Below are 14,646 nucleotides of genomic sequence, written 5' to 3' on the forward strand. Positions count from 1 at the left end.
GCCATACATCTAAAACAAAAAGACTTCAAAAGCCTAGCAATCTGTAGCATGCAGCCACTTATCCCCTTCCTCCATATGCATTCTTCAAGATTTCTTATGTGCTACGTAATGCTTTAACTTATAGGAGTTTACTGTTGGTGTCTAGTAAATTTGGAATAGGAGTAGAAGGGAAAGGACAATTATAGAATCATCCTCAGATTCCCTTGAAGTGGCAGAAATGGGTAGGTTAGGTTTCTTTCCCATTAGCATCTGTGGAGAAATCATTAATGAACTTATTAGGGTAAGATTATTTGCACATACACTTTCTATTAAACACAATCCCTTGTATGTATAACTCAGCCCTAAACTGTACAGTTTGTACAGCTGGAAGTGGCCACTGGTGAGACCCTCCTGCCTTTCTTTCCTATGATACAATATGCCGAAGAAGAAGAAAGAAACACAGAAAGGAAAAGGAGGATGGAAGACTTCTGTGTTCTGTTCACTTCTGTGTTAATGACTGCTTTGGGAGACCACAGATAGGAAGGGACAAAAGGGCTCAGCAGTATTGTTGGGTACTGTTATTTTTCTCAGACATCTGTTATTTTTCTCAGACTTTGGCACAATATGACACACTGGCTTGGATCCCAAGTACTGTTTTTGTAGGCACAAGGACTTCTGTTTGTAAAGTGCAATATTTTCCCCCAAATATTTACAATTCATATACAATCATTTAGCAATTATTATATCTTACTGTATTGAATATCCATCCTGTTATGTGCTATTGTATCTGAGTATGTGGGAGTGGATGTGTATAACTAGTCATGGAGATATAGAGGAATTATATACTTCAAATTTACCACAGATCTAAATCTTTAAGTCTTTGGGAGATTTCTTGTTGTTTCATTAGGTATTCTAAAATTGGGTACCAGCTAGGTATAAAGTCTCTTGATGTCACCTGGGGGGTCTATACGTGAGATGTTATCTGTAATGGCAGCCATAGTATGTATAATTGTCTCTAATTTTTTATGCCATAGAGAAAGAGCTGGAGCATTTACATTTTTCCAGGAAGTGGCAATGCCTGGTAGAGTGCAATATTCATGCCTCCCCACCCCTCTCCCAACACTTTGGGCTCCCATAGGAGGGGGGAAATGGGAAATGTATACACTGTGAGCAGAAGTCTTTGTGCCTGGAGAAAGGCTAATAAGGATCCAATCCATTCTCTCCAAACTCGGAAAGAGAAGAGATGTAATTATTGGATTGTTCTTTTCCTGAGATTAGCACCACAGATTATCTACGGGGGGTAGGCACAATAGGCTGTCATTTGGCAATTCCTGGTACCAGCACCATTAATATAACCAGGTCTGCCATCTTGGCATGGTGGCAGGAGAATTTTCTTTTAACAGCTGTTGAGCCAATGGACAATGTAATGTCATTTCCAGGTCTGCCCCAGAAGTGATGCCAATGGCTATCCTCCCCGCCCCGCCTCCTGCTGGTTGCCAGGGTGTGGATTTATATTTAGGGTTATAAAATTTCCCCCCACAGTAATACATGTGCCACACATTACTGGAACTTGCACATCTCACTGTATGAGCCTTGTGTGTAAATTGCAACACTGCCCGGATAATACTAGAGGCATAGTTTACCACTTTACTGCAGCACTGTGAACTGAGCCAGTTTCATAGAAGTAGCTGGAGAGTACTTTGACCACAATACTGGTGGCTGTCAGAGAATCATACAGGATCATGCCCTTTCTGTGCTTGAAGTATATGAAGCAGGGTTTCCAGAGTACCCAGCATGGGATCTATCATATTTCTATTATAGTGTTGTTCTTCTGAAAAGTATTTGGTGAGACTACAGCTGCTTCCACACAGGGATTTTTTTCTTGCATAGAAAGCAGAAAGACCCCCACATTAAGGGGGAACATTCATATGATGCTGTGCTCGTTCCAAGCACGTAACGTTGCCAACAGGCCTGGACAAAAATGTCCTATTCCTTTAATAGAGCCTTAATGTGTACAAATGGGCAGCTGAAACTTTTCATGGCGTGAAGGTAAATACCATCACCTGGTAAATAACACCCTATTAAGTGTCTGTTATAGGGACAGGACATCCCCCCCCCCAAACAGTTGGCAAGCCTACAAGAATAACTCAACAGTGTTGCTGGGGCTTTCCCCTTTAAACTGGATTAAAATCATATCTATTTTAATCTAGCTGAAAGGGGAATCCATGGAGTGGCTGTGAGTCTATGTGGCTGTGTCCCATCTCTGGCCAATTCCACACTACCTTAGCTCTCGCTTTTCTTGTGCAATGATTGCTCCATCTGTTATTGCGCGTTCTTCACTTGTTTGTCCACATCACTCTTTGAATAGCGCTTCTCCTGCGCAATCCGTTGATCACATCCCCTTTCAAAAAGACGGGTAAAGGGGCGGGAAAAACCCGAACGGCCCCGTGGTTGTTGTTTTTTTTTTTTAAAGGACAAATTGACGCTATATCGACGAGTAAGCATCCTGGTTCAATGGTACAACGACACCATTAATATAATATATTTTAAAAAATCACCCGAGACACTTATGATGAGCGCTCAGAACATCACAGCCTGCATGCTGGTTGAAATCATCCGGGAATGGGTGAGCGATCACTATCACCTACAGCAGCATCCCACAGCAGAGCTTCATTTTGTCTTTGGAAAATTGACATCTGTGCCTAACTCGTTGGCACAGTCCGTATCGGGGCGTAACATGAGCCATGATTTCAGTATCATGTGGATGCCCCCCCCCCCAATATATAAATTGAATTAACATATGAAATTGTTCTTCTGATATTTGAGGTCTGTTCGCTTTTTTAAAATGAGATTAATATGATGAGATGTCGCCATATCAACACGGTACTCTTTTATTTTTTAAAAAAAGGGGTGGGGACAAAGGCGGAGAATTACTCCTTAATTGGGAGGCGGGTCAAGAGAGGCTCAGAATTCAACGGAGGGCAGTTATTTGTCAAAAGATAACCCGCGGCGAAAGTGCAATGGGCTGTGGCGACGCCATGCCGAATTAATGACGGCTTCGGAGATGATGCATGTGAATAGATGAAGGAATGGTGCTGCGGAAGCGAAAAACTGCTGCGAGAACGATGGTAGTGTGGATTCGGCCTCTATCCCCAGCCTTTTAAAGGTCTTTCCCTCCTTTCCATGTCAAGCTATTCTGTATCATTATAATGTAGCTTGGTAGGAAAAGAGAAAATGAGATGGGGAAGTGGGGGTTTCCAAGCTTCAGGGCTCCTGACAAAATCACCAGGAAGTGGGGTGATGGTAGCAACAGCAGTGAGTGGTGTTGGGAGTGTGGACATCATCCCCTTCCTCCTGTTCTATAACTCCGGTGCTGCTTTGACAGAGGTGCATTTTTGTGCCTGTGTGGATGCTGTTTATTATAGTTCACAAGATAAGGGCTGATGAAGATGGAAAAAAAACTTGGCTACATGGGTCTTTTCACTTATACTTATTATGCTGTCATCCCTTATTCCCTGTACCATTTCTTTATTCACAAAGGAAGAAAGTTCCTTAGAATCCTTAGTTTTCTGCGGACACAGCTCTTTTAACCGGCCTCCTTACCTGTCTTGTCTTGTCTCTTTGTCTTTCAGCCCCTTGCCAGCATGAATGCTTTCATCTTACTGTCTTGTCAGACATTCTCTCGCCACAAATATTTTAGTGCATTTTTTGGAGAGCTTGGAGCTGCAGACTATAGTACACTTCTGGCACAACATTCTTTTTTGATGAGACACGTGAACCATTTCCTACTAGTCTGTGCCTCCTATAGAGCTGCTGTAATTGCAGTTGATACCAGGAATGCTGAGTTTTCTTTTTCTTTTTTTGCCAAGGGCAATTATTTACTTGGCCAAGGTAAAGACTTGACCTAGGGCTAGAACTCCTAGCTCTTGGCTACTTAATTCTGTGATGTTTCTCTCCCCGTGTCTCCATACACACACTCCTAAGGGGATCAGTCTCCTTTTCTTCATATTGAAAAGCGCAATGGGTACATATTTGGAAAGTGACACTAATTTTCTCCAGTCTGAAGCTCTGGTCCTTCAGCTGTAATTTCAGAGAGGGGAAAAACTGAAATCTAAAAAAATACATTGTGGGGGTAGCTAGAGAAATCCCAAAATGATAAAAGGAGCACCTGTAGCTTTATCCAGACACCCTCAGTGGCTGTTATTAGGCAACCATAACAGTCTAGTTAGTATTCCAGACTTGGTTTCTGTCAGTAAAAGGCAGGGGGAGAGGGCAGGGACTTTCCAGAGCTGTTTTGGCCTTTGAGGGAGGTCTCATAGGAGTCAGACCCAGAAGCAACCACTGGATGACTTGGTATCACATGGCTTGCATGACTCACCCAGGCCTGGCTGCTTGCCAGTCACGTTCAGCAGCAGCCCCTCCCCCCCCCAACAAAAGCCAGTAGAGTGTAGTGGTCAGAGTTTCAGAGTAGGATCTGGGAGACCCAGGTTCGAATGTGCATTCTGCTGTGGAAGTGCATTGGGTAACTTTGATCCAGTCACACACTCTCAACCTAATCTAGTTCTCAGGGTAATTGTGGGGATAATATGGAGGAAAGGAGAATAATGTAAGCCCCAGATTTGCAAAAAATAAAAATAAGAATCTGAAAATGAATGAATGAATGAGAAAAACAGAAAAATAGCTATAAGAAGTGAATGTCCTCAGTGGCCATTGCTAGGCAACTACACACAGTACTGCCAGACAGTCTTCCAGCCTTGGTTTCTGTCAGTAAATGGCAGGAGAGGGGGCAGGTCCCCTTCCAGGACTGTTTTGGCCTTTGAGAGAGGAGGCAGCAGCAGACTGGAGGTGAAAAAGTATCCTGGAAAAGGGTCTGAGCTCCCAAAGGAGGGAGAGAGGCAGTCTGCCACCCCCCCCCTCACTGGCTGGGCACCATCTCCGTTGCCTTCGGTGGATCAGATGCCGCCCACCTTGCTTTGAGTGGGGCTTGGCCAGATTCTTTACTTCTGGGTAGGTTGGATGCCTCCCCTCACATGGGGCTTGGTCACCACCATCTCCCTCACACTGTGCATATCTCAGGCAGGCCAGACATAGCCCTTCTGCCACAGGGCTGGCCTGGCCCAGGTTGGGGGGGGCATTGGCCCCCTGGAAGACATTTTGTAGCCCATAAAGGCCAATCGTCCCTGGGAGAAGAAATCACGGCATGGCTTGGAAACAACTAATGGGCAACTTGCCACCATACAACTTGCATGACACACTTGGGCCCAGCATGAAAGCCAGTGTGTATTAGTTAAAGTTTTGGTCTAGGATCTGGGAGATCCAGGTTCAAACCATCAGTCATGGAAGCTTACTGGGTGACCTTGGGCCAGTTGCTCTCAATCAGCCAAACCTAACTCAGATTGTTGTGAGGATAAAATGGAGGAGAGGAGAATAGTATAACATGCTTTGGGCCTCCATTGTAAAGAAAGGCAGGGATATAAATTAAATAATAAATATAGCTGAAGATGGGGGGCAGATAAAGTTAGATTGATTAGTAAGTGGGAAGGAAAGATGGAAGCAGAGAAAGGGAGTTGCCAGGAGGAGGGGAAAGGGGTACAGGAGAAAATGAGGTGTCTCCTGCAACTCCAGTGGAAGAATAATGCTGAAGCCAGAGGGGAAAGATAGGCTGGCCAGTGGATGAGAAGAAGAGAAGGAAGCTGGAAAAGAGATTATGGTGCCTTTCAGGAAAAAAAAAGAGGAAATAGTGGGGGAAATGAAAATGAGATGCCCCCTACAAATCTTTGTGGGTGCCCTGCTTGTATTTTTCCAATAGCAATAACTGCAGGTGATAGTATTCCTTGTATGTTTTATCTGGCAGGGCAAATAACAACCTGGAAGGAGTACTGAGACTATGAAAATAACCTGAAAGGAAAGCTTAATCTGCCCCTGCTCCCTGTGCTGTGGCCCTGATCCATATCAGGAGCTCTCTGCAGTTGCTGTTTACCAGTAAAACATAAGGGAAATCCATGAAAAAAATCTGCCAGTGTCTAAACCAGTTTGCCCTTTAAAATAAATGGTTTGACTCTTAAGATTTCCAGTAGTAAAGGATAGTGCATCAAATTCATGCATGGTTCTTAGGCTTTCCACATGATCTGAAATAGAAAAATTCCCAAGAGACAGAGAGAAAAGACACTGCAGAATAATAGAAATTGAACAAGTTGCAGCATGCAGTTATTTCCAATACAGAATTTGGATTTCCTGGAACAGAATTTGCACCAAGGTTGCCAGGTCTTCTTATCCTCCTAGTGTGATGGGGAACCAGCACTCACCTTTTTTGACTGCTCACTTTTGGCCCCTGTGAAGGGCGGAAGAATGCCTGTCTCCGGGTACAATGAGGTCACTCCCAGAAATGATGTTATTGCACCATTCCAAGAGTGCACCTGCTGTGTGCTGGCCTGGAAGGTTTTTAAACCTCCTGGACCCTTCCCCCCCCCCTCACCAGCCAGGTAAGTGGTGGCAGGGGACAAAGGCTGGGAGCGAGGGATCCCCCACCTACACCGGGAGACTGGCAGCCCTAGTTTAAATAGCCCTGCCGATTGAACCAGGCTGTATTTTTCTGCAAACCATATAGGCTTCTGAAGTATTTTGTTTGCTCAACAGATTGCCTGCTGCCTTCAGTCTGACTCCTTCATGCTCTGTAATGTGAAATATAATGCAGGAGGCAGAAAGCATGGGTCTTGTGACAGAGCAGGGAATTAAGGACTTACCTCTTCTGAGATTTGTAAAGATTGTTTGGAACTTGGTTATTGCTAGAATAAATCCTTGAATCATATCTCACTGTATTCCTATTAACATTCTTTGTGACCTTTTGAACCATAAAAGGAATTTGAGCAGTTGTCCAAATCAAAGATGGGGGTCTTTAGGCTTCTGCTTGCTTTTGTTGCCTTTAATAAAATAGGCATTAAGTGTGCTGTCTTGTCTTAGTCATTGGTTTTAAGCAGTGTCTTGTCTTGTGGGGTGGGGTAAATTTAAGGAAGTCTTGTTAAATGTGAGCTTTATAGAGAGTTCCTGGCAGGCAGCACACTTCACTTGGCTAAGATAAAAAGAATTAGGAAAATATATCCCTGCATGATTACATATGCAGGATTTTGGTTGCCGCATCCGCCTGATGTAATCTGGTTATGGCTTAATCTGGCTGGAGATATATACATGGAACACCAAGGACAGGGCAAATAATTAAACACAAAACTTTAAAAGAAAGAGTGTAAGAGATGCACAGTTTCCTTGAAGTTTATCAACTTTCAGCTCTTGTACTATGATCCCCTTAAACTGTCTCAAGGACAGGCTGGATCAGTCCCTTTCTCACTTTGTTGGGGATACAATACATTCCCTTTAGAGCCAAAGCTGAAAGGTGTGCTTGAAAGTGTTATCTGAGTTAAAAGTTGAGCAGTCGGAGGATATATTATTCAGGAAAAAAACATCCTTATATAAATGAGCTCCATCTAACTGTTTAGCATGTGGAGGCCGATTCTAATTGGGACTATGATGCAAGGAGAGGAGGGCTTAAGTCTGCCCACGTGTGCCACTTTTGTGACCCGAAACAGCCTCAGGAAGTTACTATTTGGCCCTACATCCCTAAACAATGAATTTAAAACACACCAAAACCAGGAATTCTATTCACAGTACTCCAGGACTCTAGTCTTGTTTGGCCCTAAGCCTTTCCCCTAAACTCATGTATTTCTTTGAAGCCATAAGGTCTGGATATTTTTTTCCACTTCAATTAAAGATAAAATTTCCAATGTCTTCACTTTTTATTGTGAATCTTAATATGGTCATGTATTGTGATAAAATTGTAATAGTTGACAGTGGCATTGTCCATCTGTAAGAAGCCACATGTGGCAGTACATTTGGTTTTTCTGTGCATATGAGCCAAAGTGTGTGTTTTAACTAGCCCCTTAGACATTTGCTCAGGTATCCAGGTCTGATGTGGAATTCCTTCTCTTTGCATGCTGTCATCGACCTGCTATTCTGGCTTTTCCGGAGTCCGCTTCGTGGTCCCATTGCTGTTGTCCGAGGGGCTCAGCTTTCCACTTAGCTGTTGAGTTTGAAATGCTCGAGTTCACAGGAGGTTTTCTTTGGCAATGGGCCTCTTGCCTTCTCTGTGTCTGTGCTGAGAAAGGAGGTTGGTTGTATTTCTCATCTGTTCGCTAGAAAAGTAACCAGGTTGTCAAGGATCCTGAGATGAAGAAAGAGCATCTCTTAAGTTAGCAGTCCATCCAGTCATGCTGCCAAAAGTAACTCCAAACAGAGGATGCATATTTCTGAGCAACACATGAAATTACAGGAGGGTACATGACAGGCTTCCCCAATGGTATGAACTATCAGCCTGGTTAAATACAATGTGAAAACTAAATACTCACATGATTGAATTAATGACCGCCAGTCAAGAACGCAACATTGTAAACGTTGTAAATAGCTTCTTAAAAACAAGGGTGTCATTGTATTGTAGAAACCAAAAAATACAGGAAGTGAAAAATAGTTGTGAAAAAGATGTACAGTAGTCCATGCAGCAAGCATTAGGGCCAAGCTCCATGTGATGTTGGAACTCTTGACGTGCTAGAAAGCAGTGGGTATAGAAGACCCCAGTATTCCATAAATTTCCCAAGAATTAGTAGCTCTTGTAACAGCAAAAATGTTAATTGCTAAGGACTGGAAAAACAAGCTTGCACCTGCCATAAATGTCTGGGTATAGCAAGGTAGGGGAAATTCTAACAGACAAAATTGCCTCACAGATTAAAGTCATTCAAAACTCCTCCTATAAATAGCTACATAGAAAGATGGCTTTCATTTCAGTTGTTTGTTGACTCAAATGAAAAATTTGGCTTTCATCCTGAAAGGCTAAGATTTGTTTATATATGCTAAGAGCAAAAAAAGAAAGAAAAGAAAAAAGATGGGACTAAGTTTAACTTGACTTAATTTTAAGAAAAGATATATAAATCTTTGGAATTCTAAGAAATAGCTTTTCTACTGTATAGCAATTACGACTTGATACCTATCACTTGCCTTTGATAACTCTGGTCCTCTTGATGTGTCACAACATGACAAAATGTAACCATGGGATGATTGTGATTTTTGTGAACTGGTAATGGAAAGAAAATGTTACTAAAAGTTTAAAATAGTGTTTGTTTTTTAAATAGCTGAGGAGGAGAAGTCCAGATCAGGGCCACTGTGGTGAAAGGGTTTTTTTTTTTTAACTTCTTTCTCTATGCCTTTTCTTCTGCCTCCAGCCCCCAGTATGGAAAAAAGACAGGGATGTGTACTGTGCCTCAATCCAGATTTCGTAGTTGCTTTTTAGGGGTAAATAAAATGTAGGAAATTTCACAAATCTCCAATGTGTAGTTTGGTCTTTAGTAACGGCTGAAGTTATGGTTCTGTAAAGTATATGATGCAAAATAGGGGGAAATGCAGAGATGAGTAGCAACAGGCATATACACAGTTCTGCTTTCAAGGAACAGGAGAAATGTGACCTTAAACAATTAGGAGGTGTTGAATTGAAATTTATGATAATATAAATTGGTTAGAAAATATGAGTAATGGATTGTTTACCCTTCCCCACCTAGAATGAGAGAAGCCAAGTTGAGAAAGGGCTGCTCTTGTGATGGTGGTGCTATTTTGTTTTCTGGAGCCACTGGGCCAGCCACAATCCAGCCCTACCCCTCTCCTCCTGGCAACCTTCTCAGTCCCCCCTCAACTGAAGACATCCCACCGGAAAAGATTCCTGGGATATTCTCTCATATCATGTTGAGATGGGACTCTTCTGTCTTGGAAGAAACACATCAAGCCAACAACTGGAGCAGTGTTCAAAGCTAGCTGATAGCACTTCAGCCCTCCTTAGCACTCATAGCAAAGATGTCCAGTTTTTGTTTTATATGGGGGACCATTTAAACAGATGAACCTGTACTTGCATTCTGAAATACTACAGTGTGCATTTTCAGAATGTATAGATTGTTTTAGTTTGTAGACTGTGCTGCCTCAACTTCAGTAGGTCCAAATCTTTTAGAGACCAGGAGATTGGGGGTGGGGGGTGGGGGAGAGATTGACACTAGAATTTTTGTGGCATTACATTTCTGGTGTGTTGTTGATCCCATGTACTGTGTGTAGTTTGCAAGCTTCAGTATGTTACTAGATGCTTGGGGGTACATCTTTGTGTGTACTGAAGCTACAAAAAAGGAAGTTGCCCTGTTTAGAGAAATTGGCAACTTAAAGCCAGAAAATTTAATGCCTGAAAAGAGCTTGTGGGACATTCTGTGGAAGCCATCAAGAAGGATGCAAGCAGAGTATAGCCTGCTTCACCTTAAAACACCACCAGCCAGATGCTGATTCAAATTCCATCCACATGAAGGCTGTTCCCTAAAGCAAGCTGTTCAATAGCTCACTACACAGTCTTGAAACTATCCTGACTGACTGGGTTCTGAGGACCTTGAGGTCTAATGGTAGGCATATTAATATTTTTAACTAACTGATTAATTTTACTTGTTTCATTTTTTTTATCATGTGAACACAATCTGCCACAAAGATGTCACATCACAAAGTGACAACAGGAATATATAATAGTGTTATGTAGGTGACTGATGTAAGCTTCTGCAGAACTACTCACAGTGTGTAGTTGTCAAAACACATATACATTGTCAAGCTTAACCATGGCTTGTTATCATATATTTCTTATTCCCCTTTTTTACTGTTCCAAGACTGCAATCCTGTGTAAGCTTACTTCTAGAATATGATGGAACTTATTACGGGTCTCTAATTTTCCCCTGTTCAAGCACATATGCAGCTCTAATGGATCTCAGAAGTAGAGATGGGCACGAACAGAAAAAAACCCGAACATGATGTTCATTGTTCATTGCCATCCACGAACAGGGACTCACAAACAACCATGAACATGGCCCTGTTCATGAACGTGTTCGTGGTTGGCCGTTTGTGGGGGCCAGCAGGCTCTCCTCCAGCCACCATCCAAGTCAAGATCCCTACTGCACCACTTCCAGAAACCTGACCTGAGCAGGCACCAGGAAAGGTACCAATAATAAATAATAGCTTGGCCCAGCGCCTGGCAGCAGCCCTGGAACTTGAAGGGGTAGATCCCTACCACGCCACTCCCAGAAACCTTACCTGAGCAGGCAGCAGGAAAGGTACCAATAATAAATAATAGCTTGGTCCAGAGCCTGGCAGCAGCCCTGGAACTTGAAGGAGAAGATCCCTATCCCACCACACACAAAGAAAATTCAAGCTCCAATGCACTGTCTGCATCAAAATGCCAACAGCAACTCTCTCTCCACTGTCTGCAAAGTCAGAGCTGGGAGCCCCCCTCCCCCCTGCTCTTTGCTCCCTTGTTGTGACAAAATTGGAGCTCCACACTTGAAAGGAAGACCTGCCTATCAAGCTAAATTGGGCTTAGATTGGGGTTTCCAGGGCAACAGCAGGAGTTCAAACAGAGTTCAGACAATCCCTGCCTAAGTTGCCAAGGGAATTGATTGCAGGTGCCAGATAGTCTGGCTTGACGAACAGCAACAAACAGCAACAAACGAGGCTTGCAACAACCACCTGTTCATTTAGAATGGGGCCTCACAAACAGCTTGTTTGTGAACAGCAGATTGGGCTGCTCATGGCTTTTTTTGTTCATATTGCTGTTTGTGCCCATCTCTACTCAGAAGTAGCAGTTGGCAGTTGCTATTGCTACCTGGAGATTGGGGTATATCAGATAGACTGCTGTAGGCCAGTCAATACTTCGCATTTTAAAAATGTGGGTCTGTATGTATGTGTAAGCAGAGCCAGAGTCCCCTCCCAGCCTGTTCTCAGGTCTGTCTGGCAGTGTGAACTTAGAATAGCCTGGCTAATGGGGGAAGTAAGTCAGAAAGTATATCAAAGTCAAGGTACAAATTATGTTAACACACATAAACAGTAATTGGGGAAAACTACAAGGTGACCTGCAGAATTTAGAAACAAAGGGAAAATACTGTTTCATGCTATCTAAAACTTGCACAGTCTTCAGACATCTCCCCATCTAGGAAATGAATCATCCTTATTTTACCTCCCACCCACCCCGCCCAGGTGTCTAGCCTTGGTAAAATATAATTTAGGCTTGCTTCTTTCAGACCAGAGGCAGAGAGTTCCTTATTGGACCAGTCAGCAAGTGAGGTGTACATTTAAATTTGAACATTTTGTATTTCCTCCATCTGTAGATCCAAAACAGCTATGTTAACTGGAATATCTGTTTGATTTCGGAGTATCAACAACAGTCTTCAACAAATAACATTCTAAGCATTTCAAACTAAATTGTGTCAATAAGATTCTGAGTATTCCAAATAAAAGATATTATTGACATCATTGCTGAAAACGCCTTTAGTTCATATATTTATTTACAATTTTTATATATAGCTTTACAAGCATGATAGTTGTCAAAGTGGTTCACATTAATGAAATTACTTGATAAACAGATGATATTGGCCGTCATCACACGGCCATACATTTAGGGCGAAACTAGTGCCATCTCCCACTGAATGCTCACCTTATTCCGGTTCTGTTGCAATTTCACCATTCTCCCCAAATCATGCTTTGTGACTCTTTATGTCGTCCTCATCCGCTTCCATGTGAATGCCCTGGATCGACTGTGAACGCTTTGCAATGCCAAAGTGCTCACTTCCCCAATCATCTGTCCGACCTAACGCTGATTCTCCCACCCCACACTCTCATAAGCCCCAGCGTGACCCGCAATTAAGCCTCAAAGTATTTTTTTTTTAAAGGTAAGCCTTATAGTGCTATTGCAATATTCTGCCATGCAAGGACAACTGAAGCAGTTTACACCAATTGAGTACACTGACGTTTCCTCTAAAATTTTAGTGCCAAGTAGCCATGGATTCTCTGCTTCACTGCCTGTCTTGCCCCCCCCCCTTTTTAATATATATATCAGTGTTGGCCCAGCACAACATTGGTATATGGAAGTGCGATATAGCACAAATATGTGAATTTTTTTTTAAAGGGGGGGGGCGGGATTTTTTGGCTCCGTTTCCAGAGGCACTTTGACTGCCTGTCAAGTTGCACTTTTCCCTGTTCATGTGCAACTGGAAGCACAAGCAATCGTCAAAAGATGGGAGAATCAGTTCTGATAACGATAACAGAGGAAACGATTTCTAGCACAAAACTGACAAAATAAGGGGCCGTATGATGACAGCCGTTCTGTACCCCATCAAATCTATTTGAGCATTGGGGAAACTATTATTTAATAGTGGGGGCTCTGCTGACTTCCTCAGGCATTATTACCCGTATCAGCCCTGTTCATTAATTTTGACTTCCTCAGGCAGGCTGTTCCATTGGGCAGGGCCACCACAGAGAATGCATATGTGTGAGTAGCTGCTGATTTTGCCCAAATTGCTAGTCACCAGTATGTACATATTTCTCTCATTGGTTAATTTTGCTTCTGGTGAAAACTAATGATCCCATTGTATGGACGGATGGATGTAATGTTATTAATAGTCCACCTTTCTCACTGAGCCTCGAGGCAGATTATACAGTGTAAGTCAATACAATCAGCAACTAGGACATTCAATAACCAAACTATAGGATATGTGTTGCAGAAATTTGAAAAGACTTGCTCCAGATCAGCTGATGTACATGGTGAGACAACTCAAAGAGGAGTTTCTTCTTGATAACCTGATGTTACAAGGATGTCTTCCTTGGGCCTTGAGGGCACAAACAGACATAAGAAAGATCGTGGATCTGTCCATAAAAAGCACATTGTGTGAGCACACAATCCTGATTTAGATCTAGGCTGGGAGGGGAGAAAGGATTTAACCATTAATCTTCCACTTGGTTTGGCTGATAAAAACTGTTCATGCTGATTAGCACTGCAAAGAAAAAAATGCAAGTTTTATTAAGGAATAGATCCTTTGCCCTTTAAAATGCTAATCAGCACAGGGAGCTTCCTCATGGTTGAAGGCAGCTTGAAAATCATGTGCAATTTGGTTTTGACAGATATTGCCTTGTTTTGTTAAACCAGGATAGATGAGCATACAACAGTTCACAAGAGTAGATGGGTGTTTAAGTCTCCTAGCTAATAATGACTTCTGAGTGGAGCCTTGTAGGCGCCAGCAATAAAACATCTGTTGAAATCTAGCCCTTAAAGAATCCAGAAATAATTGGAAAGCCTCTTTGACCAAGATTTTAAAAGTCTGTCTCACTTAAAGCGCTCTTCCTCACTCAAAACAACAACGGCAACAAACAAAACTAACTTTAGAAAAAAATCATCTTGTTGCACTTTAGGCAAATTCTGGAGTCATAACTGTTCTGTTGTGGTGGTGTGTTGTGCTGAGTCTGACTGTTGAATGGCTGCCCAGTAGTTGTTGATCTCTTGGCCATTGCAACAGCTGGGACATCTGACTGGAGCTTTAAAAAACAGCACTTGAAAAAAGAGTACATGTGAATGTCTCTTCAGTTTTTTCCATGGGTAAGACTTAAGGAAATGGTTGATTTTTCAACCATTCAAAAATTTCCTTTCACTGTTTTCTAGTGGAAGAATGGTGTATAAAGATATATAAAAGCTAAAGGTTCATAAACTTGACTAGAGGGTGAGGAATGGAGACTTCCAGGCTTTCCCCTAACCACGCTCACTATCATCCAATATACTTGGTCATCACA

General features: G+C 42.5%; 1 protein-coding gene across 1 annotated transcript in view; it reads left to right on the top strand.

The window, feature by feature from the left end:
- The window catches only part of SCUBE3 (signal peptide, CUB domain and EGF like domain containing 3), a 157,856-nt gene that overhangs the window by 38,440 nt on the left and 104,770 nt on the right, over window positions 1-14,646 (top strand). The window lies entirely within an intron of this gene.

This window comes from Eublepharis macularius, chromosome 5 (assembly GCF_028583425.1).
Source record: "Eublepharis macularius isolate TG4126 chromosome 5, MPM_Emac_v1.0, whole genome shotgun sequence".
NCBI classification, from domain to species: domain Eukaryota; kingdom Metazoa; phylum Chordata; class Lepidosauria; order Squamata; family Eublepharidae; genus Eublepharis; species Eublepharis macularius.